This window comes from Lucilia cuprina, chromosome 4, assembly GCF_022045245.1.
Source record: "Lucilia cuprina isolate Lc7/37 chromosome 4, ASM2204524v1, whole genome shotgun sequence".
Taxonomy (NCBI): Eukaryota; Metazoa; Arthropoda; class Insecta; order Diptera; family Calliphoridae; genus Lucilia; species Lucilia cuprina.
The window spans coordinates 25,268,517-25,280,839 of record NC_060952.1 but is presented as its reverse complement, the minus strand read 5'-3'; the positions used below and the strand labels follow the sequence as shown (position 1 = coordinate 25,280,839).

Below are 12,323 nucleotides of genomic sequence, written 5' to 3'. Positions count from 1 at the left end.
AGAACTGAACTAGAACTGAACTAGAACTGAACTTGAACTGAACTAGAACTGAACTAGAACTGAACTAGAACTGAACTAGAACTGAACTAGAACTAGAACTGAACTAGAGGTGAACGATTTAAACCATTGTTCTTGGGCCAAAAATTCTTCAAATTATTTTAAAACAGACGTCGGCGCTAGTATCGTTCTGACAACGAAGATTTTCGGCAAATTACATGTACACAACACGATCGCATACGAACCTCTAAACAAGAGCATCAAAAATACGAATATTTTATTTAGTTGACAGCATTCAACAAAGCAGGTTGATGTCGCTTTGTTTAAGAAATTACAAACACAACTTGAAAAAACAAGAAGCAAGAGCAAAATTTACAAAAACAACGTACACTATAAATAATTTTCTAGAATGCATAACAATGAAAGTAAATAAGTTAATCTTGTTTCATACTTTTTTTGTACATTTTAATTAGAAATGTTGTTTCTATGTGAAGAAATTATCATTTTTAAGTACATTGATTCCACATTGTTTATAAATATTCGCATTTTACAGTAATGCAATTTAATCTTCAAAATTAAAAATAACCAAATAATTTTTTCAGTGCAATTTCAATGAAAAAATGCCAATAGTGTGTGTGTAGTGGTGATTTTTTTTATCTGCCTCTCTATCCGCCGGTATATGTTTTAAAAATTGCGTCCTGCAACCAATATATGTTTACCGATGAAATGCACACATATGTAATTATAAAGTCCTTAGCTTAAAGGTATGAAAAAACGGTTTTTATCTGTATCTCAAGATGTTGGAGGTGTTTGGCAAATTTCAAAAACAGATTCCTGTTGTAATCGGATCCACCTTTCATAAAAATAGTGTTACTTCCTAGTTATTTCAATTTTCGTTTAGTGTGTCCCACAATATCTTTAGGTTACTTTTAAATCTGTTAATGTTTATTTTTACAATTTATGAGAATTTAATTTACTCTTAGTTTTGCACAAATGATTTTGTTTTTTAGATACTGCAGTTTTGTTTTTTTTGGAGGCTTTATTTTTCCTATATTTACTCACAATAAATTCTTGACCTAGTTTTAGCAAAAAAAAAGAAAAACAAGTTGTTAACAAAAACAATTATTATAAGAAAAAGTTAAGATACCAAACTACAAATTATGTCAGTTATATTTTGCTATTTTAGCCAGTAGTAGTAAATAAATAGTTGTGGCATTTGAGACTGACTGGTTTCAACCGGCTGCCAAGAATAAAGAGACCACATCGTATGATTGATAACAATGATGACTGGGTTGAGTTTATAGAACTAGACTTAAAACTTGCATAGACATTAAGCTTATTAACGTATGATTGGTTTTTACTGTTAGGTACATACATATATGTATACATAGTTAATCAGTTAGGTAAAATCAATGAAGGAAGAGTTAAAATTATAAAATGTTCCAAATGTTTAATGAATATACAATTTCTAAAGAAAACTATAATTTTGGTGGTTTAAAAGAACCGTTAAATTAAAAAGAAATCGATGTAAATATGTACAAAAAGAAAAAGGGTATTTCGAGCAAAATACATTTTATAGTCCAATACTGGTTTTCTAATTATAGCAACTACCTGTTTCATTATTCATTCTCATTAGCTTAACAAGTGTCTGATGACTCATTTTATATAGACATCAAGTAATGTAATAAGTTTAAAATATGTGTACATATGAAGTATTTTTTTAATTTTTCAATTTAATTTTGCTGGTCTTACTTAATTTCCTATTCTACAAAGATTAGAAGCTGTCAACAATTGAAAAAAAATTAAATCTTAAACATAAATCTTAGAGAAGACGTATGTTTTTTTTTAATTTGTTTAAAAACTGGTAGCAAAAAAGCGATCTAAAAGCAACACAATAAAGTTAATTCTTTATTTTGTTGTTATTAACAATTAAAATGCATACATTGTTAAAAAACATTTAACAATAGAAATATAGTTTAAATGTAGTAATCTGGAAGATTAATTTTAATAGGGCTATGAATGAATTATATGAAAAATACATATTGAAATTTGCTATAAATTTCACACAACAATAATAACCATTAAATTATTTAGAACAATTAAGTAAGTTCTCATATTACCATTTTTATTATTTATTATAAACAATTAATAAATTATAAATTTCTTCTACTGCTACGTTTCATGAATACCCCTAATAGTAACACTTCAACTTACGTATACAAAAGATTAAGAATAGTAGCAGTGCAACGTACGTAATGCACTCATACTATTTCCGTTTCAAATTGCAAGTTTTTGCAAAGTTGTACAAAAAAGTTTGTTTTACAAGACATAAAAGGCCATTTCATATGGAAAATGCATTAATTAACACTAATTATTAAGTTAATTTTACAAAATTGCATAATTTTTGTTTTATTCAAATTAGTTTAGTAAGAGTTTTTGGCTCGGCTGAGTCATATTTTTAAAAATAAAAATAATATAATTTTAGAAGTAAACTAATGCTGTATGACAATAAGCGATGACAATAATTGTTATGTAATTTCTGTAACAGGTCGACAAACGGGCATATCAGGGGTGCGTAAATACAGTTGTGCTTTTATATTATATTTAGAACTGAACTAGAACTGAACTAGAACTGAACTAGAACTGAACTAGAACTGAACTAGAACTGAACTAGTACTGAACTAGAACTGAACTAGAACTGAACTAGAACTGAACTAGAACTGAACTAGAACTGAACTAGAACTGAACTAGAACTGAACTAGAACTGAACTAGAACTGAACTAGAACTGAACTAGAACTGAACTAGAACTAAAATTGTTGGGTTAAATCATAAATCTTTTGATCTTAATTAAGTGCTTTCATTTAAAATGTATCTAAAGATAAATCAATTTATCCACTCTACTATCACCTTTTATTTTCTAACCAGTTCTTATATTTAAATTCGTGTCTTAAATTTTCTTAATTTGTTCGTTTTCATTATCATGATTTATTTTAACATTAATAATAAGGTTTTCCTTTTTATTTTCCTAAATAATAATACCATATACATATGTTTGTAGTTCAATTTTTTTAGCATTTTTTTCTTGCTTAAATAATAGTAAATCACTGTTAGTAATTTCTGTAATAGTATGATTATATGTGAGTGTTTATCTATTTAAGATTTTCCTTTGAATATTTTTTATTTCATGTAAGTTTTTTAGTTCAAAAAAGATGTTGTTTTATTTTTTCACAAATAATTACAGCATTTTAAAAGTAAACAAAAATGTTTAACAAATAGAAATTTTGATAATACCATAATCAAAAAGACCCAAAAACACAAATATTTTTTTTTTAAATTTTAAAGAATTAACAAATTATTTTGTTTATGTACCTTGTCTATTAAATAAATTAATTTAATTTTAAGAGCAATGAATAACTAGCAAAAATTTGCTATGAAGAATAAATGAATTCTATTGTTGTGACTGTTAAAAATACACCTTTGCTGTCATCGTTACTGAAAATGTATTTACAAATATTGTTCTTCTTTAAAATTAAAAAATATTTATATTTTTAAATAAAACTCGCATCTTAAATCATTCATGTATCATATATGTATTCATATTTACTTTTGTTTTTCTTTCACTCTATAACAAAATTTTTCCACTGGAACAAATTACTTTGACTTCGGTCATTTACGTGCAAAATATATTTAATTATAGTTCAAATTTAAACATAAACATCAATAACTAACAACGAAAATCACATATAGCAAAACAAATTTAAAAAGTGTTTTTCTTTCTAATTTTAATAGCGAAAGTAAAAAATATATTTTTTGGTATACACTACATTGGGTATAGCGAGAAGATCTAACGATTTGTAAATAACACGATGCTTCATAGTTACTTTAGATATTTATAGATCAAATAACTTAAAAACGTGATTACAATTTATTATTTCTTTATTAAACAAATAATTATATAATTATTAAGGTAATTAAGGCCTCTATTTTTAACTGCCTTTCTGAAATGTCCAAATCCTTTTTCCAATGAATTTTACAAAAAGATCAAATTAACAATTGGTTTCACATTGTAGTGTAACTCTAAAATTCTTCACAGGCATGCAATATTAAACAATTACAGTTTGTTTAACTCTAAAAATAAAATGTTAATAATAATTTTAGGTAATTATAAATTTTTTCAAGTCTTTTAAAACTGTTTTTAACAAAATATCATGATAAACATAATTTGTTTTTATTATAAGCTTTTTGTGTAAATTGTTGTGTTAGTAACACATGACCACAATAAACAAATTTTATTTTCTATTTTCATAGAAATTTCATTTTTTAAAGCATTTGTTAGATGTTTTATTTGATTCAGACTTATATAATCAGTTAATACCCTACAATTTTGTTGATGGCATTATTTTCTTGGATCTCTTTTTTGTAAATAGAAGAAATTTATTATTTAACACACCACAGGTAAACTAGTGACTTACAGACAGTTGCTTCTTAAAGAAATCTAATGTTTAGTTATGTTTTATTTTTGTACCCAGAACTGCTGGGTTCGAACAACATATGTGTGAGTGTTCAAAAATATAGAAAAACATCAACTTAAAACGACATATTAATACATCATAATTAAAATTGTTGCGAAAGAAAGTTCATCTCATTTTCTTTAACTATTTTATTTCCCCAACATATTTTAAGTTGTTTATTAAAAACAATTAACAAAACTCTGTTTAACGGAATGTTAAACAAAATTCGCACATGTTGATGTGTTTGTTTTTTTCATAATATTCCTCCCCACTGACAACATTTGCAGTCATCTGAATTGATCTGCGAAAGAAGTGTGTCAATTGTTGAAAATGAGTAAAAAAGAAAATAAATAATGACCAAGATAATTATTATGTTAGATATTCATATTTATATTAGACTGACTCATTTTTACTTAGACAAAATATACAATATGTAATATCATTTGAAAGGGTTTTGAAGCCATGACTAACGGTATATAAAACTTGTGATTTTCATTTTTTGAAAGGAGTAATAAAACATCAAAGATGGTTGATATTGAAATAGGGCAAAATGGGATTTCATTTGAGTCTTCTAGGCAAAAAAGAGAACTTTCGAATAAGCGAAAAAGAAGTAGAATTTAATCCATGGAAGCACTAAAAGACCTGAAGATGTGAAGATTTTAACATAACTATAGAAAACACCGTAGTACGAGCTAAGAGTTAAAATTTTGAACAAATATTTTTTGTTTGGTATTTAAAATGGTCAATATCTGTCTATGATTTAACCTAGCACCCATATAAAGTTACCTTCAGAAAATCACTATAACGCAGATAACTGGCTTATAAAAGCGCGGATGGCAATGAAATTCGAATTTAAAAATTTGTAAGGAGCCAAAATGTTTTTGTAAAATATTTCGGTCAATAATCGATCCTTCCTCCCATATAAAGATCTTATCGGAAAATGTCTTTAACGTTTAGAACTCATATAAAAAATGCCAGGTTGCTAGCATTCAAAAAATCCATAGAATCACTTTTATACGGGAAGCCTTCTACTTATAACAATGCAAAATATTTTTTTTTAATTGAAAAAAATAACAAAGATTTGTTACAATTGTAACAGATCTTTTGATTTAGTATTCGCGTATTTCTTTGTGTAATATTATAATAAATTATGGGTAAAAAGTAACATTAAAATTTTATTCGAATATTCGATTATTTGACAAAAATTGTTCAATTTATTCCTTATTTTAAATTGGAAATTTTTTATTCGTTCTAAAAAAAAACAAAAAATCATCCTCGATAAATCGAATAATTTTTATTCAAATAACAACCCTACTAACCACTCTCTCTAGTTCCAAAGTTTTCTTTCAAATCCAAAGAAAAACATCTAGGCCACTAGCGGACCAACGATGAGCCCCTCTATGGGATCTTTAGAGGGAATTCAATCCGAGTTAATTTAGAATTTTGCTCCACTAAAGAAAGCGTAAAAATCTAATATTTTGTCAATTCAAAAAAAGTCATACATTTATATTGGGCACGATCATATGAAGTATATACAATATGTGGGTTAAGTTACGAACTCATATCATTTCTTTCTTCTCCGTTAATTTAATACCATATGGTTAAACTAAAATTTAATAAAACATTATTAATTATTTAGATCATAGAACAGGTCAGAAATCATTCAACTGTTAAAACTATTGTTTTAGGAAATTATACACTACAAATAAGTTAAATTCAACAAAGTTAAGCATGATTAAATTATAGATTTCCTATTTACAGTATGATCTTAAATAGAAACTAAAATAACAATTGACAACAATTGCGGTCTATTAACTTTTTCAAATATTATTACCAAATGCAATAGTAACTAATAAGAGTGTAACAAAAAACAAATAAAAACCATTGATTAATTTAATATAAACTTACAAGGTATTGAAAATGCATTCAATACGAAAAACAAACAGTATTAGTTTTTATGCATGAATGCCATAAAAAAACATTTACAAAAAAAAACTTGTAAAATAATAAATCTCTTAAAAAAGTAATAGTTATAAAAACTTTTAAAATATAAAGAAAAAAACATTTATTTCATGCGTAATTTAATATGTACGCATGCGTACATGTTTTTCATGTTACAATTTCATTTGTTACATTTTACCGACAAAACATTATTAAAGTTATTGAAACTAATAGTCACGAAATTTCTAAGAATATCAATGGATTAAAGACATCATTATTGTAAATGTTTTATTTAAAATATGCTAAAATATTTTGCCATTTCCCTTTATTCCATTTTGTGGAATTTAATTTTTTTTGTCGTATGGTTGTAGATAAAAAAGAAACTTACTTAACTGGTTTAATTTAATTTAAAACAGATTGTGTTTCTTTCCTTTTTTTTGTTTATTTATTGTTGTTTTACAATTCATGATTTTAAACATGGGACGACGACATCAACAAACTCTTTACAGACATTTAATCAATTAATTATTAAGTTTAAATTGACACAGTTAGACAGACAGACAAAGCACAAACCATCGACAAGTCTCCATCGTCATTGTCGACAATCATGGTCTTTGCCACTAGATACTTCACGTATAATGACATAATTTCACATTTATTTAACTAACAACGGAACTGTTTTAAAACGAGTGTTTTGTAAGAGTGTTCTCCCCATTCAAGTGTCTACATCTGCAACTATGAGTCAATTGTATCTTGTTTTTAGATAAAAGTAACTAAGTGGTTTTTGCAGTTATATTTATACCCTACACCACTATAGTGGGGAGGGTATTATACGTTTGTGCTGATGTTTGTAACATACAAAAATATTGGTCCAATACCCACCTTAAAGTATACCGATCGATTCAGAATCATTTTTTGAGTCGATTAAGACATGTCCGTCTGTCCGGCTGGCTGTGCATGTAAACCTTGTGCGCAAGGTACAGGCCGCAATTTTCAAAATAATTTGATGAAATTTGGACCAAGCATGTTTTTTGGCACAAGGACGAAGCCTATTGAAAATGGTTGAAATCGGTCCATTATTTCACCTAGCCCCCATACAACCGTACCTCCCGATTTGAACTTTTTATGCTATAATTACGTCAAATATTCTGCTATCTCTCTAAAAATTGGCACAAATAAGTTTTATATAAGTATAAATGATACTGCAGATTTTCGTAAGGATCGGCCTATATTTGACCCTAGCCCCTATACAAACCCCCCTTCAAAAAATGACTTAAACGTCTAAAATTGACTTGTAACCATTTGTATCGCAATGAAACTCAACAAAACTAACTGTTATTTAGAAATATATCCTTTTCCCAAATTTACCGAGGATCGGCCCATATTTGACCTATATAAAGCCTCATTTAGATATTTTAGTTTTTTTTATCAATAAATGGCTTAAATATTTTGGAATTATGGTAATATTCAACATAAAAGTTTCTTTACAAAAAATAAAAATTTTATAAATGTAAAAATTGTAAAAATATACTCATGGTGTAGGGTATAATATGGTCGGCCATGCCCGACTATACTTTCCTACTTGTTTTTCCTTAAAAATGCAAAAAAAATTGCCACAAATAAAATAAAACATACTCCAACCAGCCAACAATTGTAAAACCGCAATGAAACATTTAAAGTAGATCTTTACAGACACACTTTGTCACTATTCAATATGGGAATTTGATATTCAATAGCAAAGGCCTTAAATAGGTTTGTTTTAATGTTGTTAAAAATTTTTTATTTTATTGTCGTCTACATAAGATGTATTTATATTCGGTGCTCTATTGCTTCAAGTATTTCCGCAAGAAGTATAAGTTAATGGAAATAAAATGTTTAAGGAAATGAAAATATATTATCTGGAAAGGCTTCATAAATTAAAACCAAAATATGTAATAAATTCCTTAAGTGGTCCGCAAAGAGATCGGCTATTCTCATTAAATTCAGTAAAAAGATTCCTGTTCCTACAAAACTTATTTCTGTTAAATCTTATTTTTAAGCCATTAATAGCCATTTTCTTAATGATCTGATTATCTATAATATAATTTTTTTTCATAAATAATGGTTGATAATGAACTTATTAATGTCAAATTGGGTCGATTGTCATTAAATTTAGTAAAGAGATTTTGGTTCATAGTTACGTCTGTTATAACTGTTTTTTTGGAGGGTAGTATGCATTGGAGCGAACTATTGAACAAACCTTACCTATAAAAAATATATTCACAACATCCCAGCAGTTTGACAAAGAGTCAATGTATACGAAAAAGACAGTAATTTCCACTAATAGTTAACCACCTGGATGATCGTAATTCGTATGTTTCGGATCATACGTCACGAATGTACCCTTTGTAATCGAGAATAAAGACAGTCGTCACATGAGTGTCCTCTTTGTAAGCGGGAACTTAGACAGTCGACTTTTTACTGTCCTCAAGTAACTTAGAGATTATACTCTTAAAAGTTGTTTTATTTTTTGTACTTCCGAAAGACAGTCACTTCAGTGTTCCCTTTGTAAGCGAGAGCGGAGGCAATCGTCTCTTTACTGTATCTTTGAGTAGAGTGACGATTGACTTCCTCGTAGGACAAGCCCACCTGGGTAGTCAGGTGGCTAGGGGCCACAACAAGTGGTAGGTTAAGTGGTCAGTACAGGACTGTTCCGTCGAACTGCTGGGATATGTATGTTGTGAATCCCGCGTCTTTAAGCTATATACCCAATAAGTAAATGTTAGAAGAGACGTTGTAAAATTTTTGGGTGCGACTTTTCTTTGACCATTTGTTAAGGTATTCAAACTTCCATATAAGTACATATAATTTTTTTATTAGAAATCTAACAATTTAATCTTTAACCAAATTCTTGTATGGCAAAGAATTTAAAAATAATAACAAAAAATATATCAAACATAAACAGCAAGTCTATCGACAAGATAAAAAAATATAAATTAACCAACTACTTACGTCAATTCTTGGTTAAAAACCAGTCAAATAAAATTCAAGAAAATAAGTAGTACAAGTTGCACTTGTTTATTTTTGTTGCTACAACAGCCACTGAAAACTGAAAAAATCTTTTAACTGACATAAATAAAAAACCTTTAAATAGAAATGTTTTTTTTTTCTTGAAAATTTTTTTTATAAAAATTATGATTAATAAAAGTTGTATGGTACGTGTAAATATTTGTATTTGTTATAAGTCGTTAAAGATGCATCATGTTGAAGCCACATTTGTAGTCCGTTTATGTTTTGTAATTTTTTTTCTTTTATTGTATTCACTGTCACTGCTGTTTAGTTTTCTTATTGTTGTAATTACCTTCATATATGAATATGTAGTTATAACAATCAATGCAATTTAAATGTTTTTTTTTCGTAAGTATTTTGTAAGTTTATTAAATGGCTGAGAAAGTGAAATTTTTTAAAGAGTTTTAATTTTTTTGGTTGCATTTTGTTTTTATTTTTCAAAGAAGTTTTAAATAATTTTATACACTCAGAAAATATATTAGTATAAAACAGATTTTATAAAATTTTTTATAGTTGGAAATTTTAGTAAAGACTTCCACTAAGTCATCGAGTATAAAACAAAAGACTTAAGAAAGCAACTTTTTCTTAATAATTTTTACTAAGAATATATTTGTTAAGCTAATAATATTTTTTTTTATATTTAAAGGATATTTTATATTTAAAGGATATTTTATACAAATTTTTCTTAATAATTTTTACTAAGAATATATTTGTTTAGCTAATAATATGTTTTTATATTTAAAGGATATTTTATATTTCGATTAGAATATACATATATTTAAAGGAGTTGTATTATGCCCATTTCATAATAAGAGTATAAACATTTCTCTTACACTCGTATGATTCAATAATAAGACATTTTTAAAGTCATACATTAACTTTTCTTTCGAGAGAGTAAAATAAAATTGCAATGTTTTTTTCTGCATGCTGAATTGGATGCAAATTAATGCACTCGTGCTTGACGTTAAATTGTACAAAATATATTTAAATTATTGTTTCACTCTTTTTTTAAAGGCAATTTAATTTATAACAAAATCTTGTACAACTCTACCATAGATATGTACATTTACCATGAATGTGTGAATGTATTAAGTGATGGCTGCATTAAATAAAAAACAAAATGTTGCAACTAGAAAAATTGTAATGTTTTATTAGGGTCGTGATTTTTTTAAGTTTAATTTATATCTGTTTTAGCTTTTAATTATACAGTCTAATAATACTGTTAAAAATAGTTACCATTTTATTTAATTAAAAAATTAAAATTAAATCTTATTTTTTGCTAATTCTCTTTTAAGTAAACTTTTGATATTTATCTCAAAGTCCTTTTATATACAAAAATAATTTTTAAAATGTATCAATTTCATTAAGCTTTATTATTCCGTACCTTTTTATAATGTATTCCAAATATTCAAAATTTTGACCATTGACTCATAAAATGTAATGATTATAAAAGAATGTTGGTTTCTGCACGTAATATTCTGAAAATAGTTAAAAAATATTGAATTATTAATATGATAATTGCTAGAAATAAAAGTATATTAGAAAAATTACAGAGCGTATTACACAGAGGAGAAAAGACGTTTTAAAAGTATGCACCACTGTTACCTGCTATGTTGTCAAACAGAACTTTGCGCTGTCGAAATGTCAACGATTCTTTATCGAAATGACAAAATGCGTAATTGAAATGACAATCATGCGTTGCAATAACAACGATACTTTTCCAAAATTACAACGGTGTTTCTTAAAATGCTACTTAAATATCTAGGAATATAGACTATTCTATAGTCAAGACTATAGACTATTCTATAGTCAAAAATATAGACTATTCTATAGTCAAGAATATAGACTATTCTATAGTCAAGACTATAGACTATTCTATAGTCAAGACTATAGACTATTCAATAGACAAGACTATAGACTAGTCTATAGTCGAGACCATAAACTGATCTTATGCCAAGACTTTAAACTGAGTAATTATAAAATATTAAAAAAATATCACCCTAATGTGTTTTAATTGTACAGCAGAAAATGGTGCAGCGTGTGTTGGCTGTTTGTTACATTTTTAAACTTGTATGTAGGTGAAGTTAATGAACTGGTTTAAAGGTATTTGAAAAAAACAACTTAAAAATAAGCAAATTAAAAATTTGTCTTTTACAGACTGTCTGACAATATGAATTTGTTGAAAAAAATTCTTATGACATTTACAAATTTTATTAAAAAATTGTCGATTTTTATATTGTAAGAAAAATAAACTTGTTTTAATTAAAAATTTGTAATGATTTCTGTAATAACAGAAAACTGTTAACTTTAAAAAATTATTTAAACTGAATTGAAAAAAGTAAAAAGCACTACCATTTTTTCCAAGATAACATATCATCTGTTGTCTTTAAGCTTTAAAAACCAGATTTGTTTTTCGAAACCGAAATACAAACCACCCATTAAGTTGAAAATTTCTTTATTTCAGTTAATACTATGTATACGTAAAATAAACTAAAACATCAAAATTCTACACTTTGTGAAAGTTTTAGTTAAAAAAACTTATCATTATTATTGTTTTGATTGTTTTTTTTTTCAAAACATTTTTAGTTTTTGTAAGATTATTGTGATTAATTCATTATTATGTAGATTTGTTTATAATTCATTCATTTCCTTAATTCAATATGTCATTCGAAATGTGTTTGATTAAATAATGATGCTTATTCATCATAATCATCAATATTTGAGGAGAAGATTCCATTAAGAAAATGAAAGCGAAAACCAATTTTAAATCATCGAAAACAGGTAGATAATTTTTTTTTTGTATGCTGTGTAAAATTTTCACTTAA

General features: G+C 26.6%; 1 protein-coding gene across 1 annotated transcript in view; it reads right to left on the bottom strand.

Moving 5' to 3' along the window:
• Positions 1-12,323, bottom strand: part of LOC111674549 (ATP-binding cassette sub-family G member 8) — a 37,443-nt gene that overhangs the window by 6,627 nt on the left and 18,493 nt on the right. Inside the window, exon 2 of the mRNA XM_046949186.1 lies at positions 10,883-10,976. The gene's annotated coding sequence lies outside the window, so the exon portion shown is untranslated. The remainder of the gene's footprint in view (positions 1-10,882; positions 10,977-12,323) is intronic.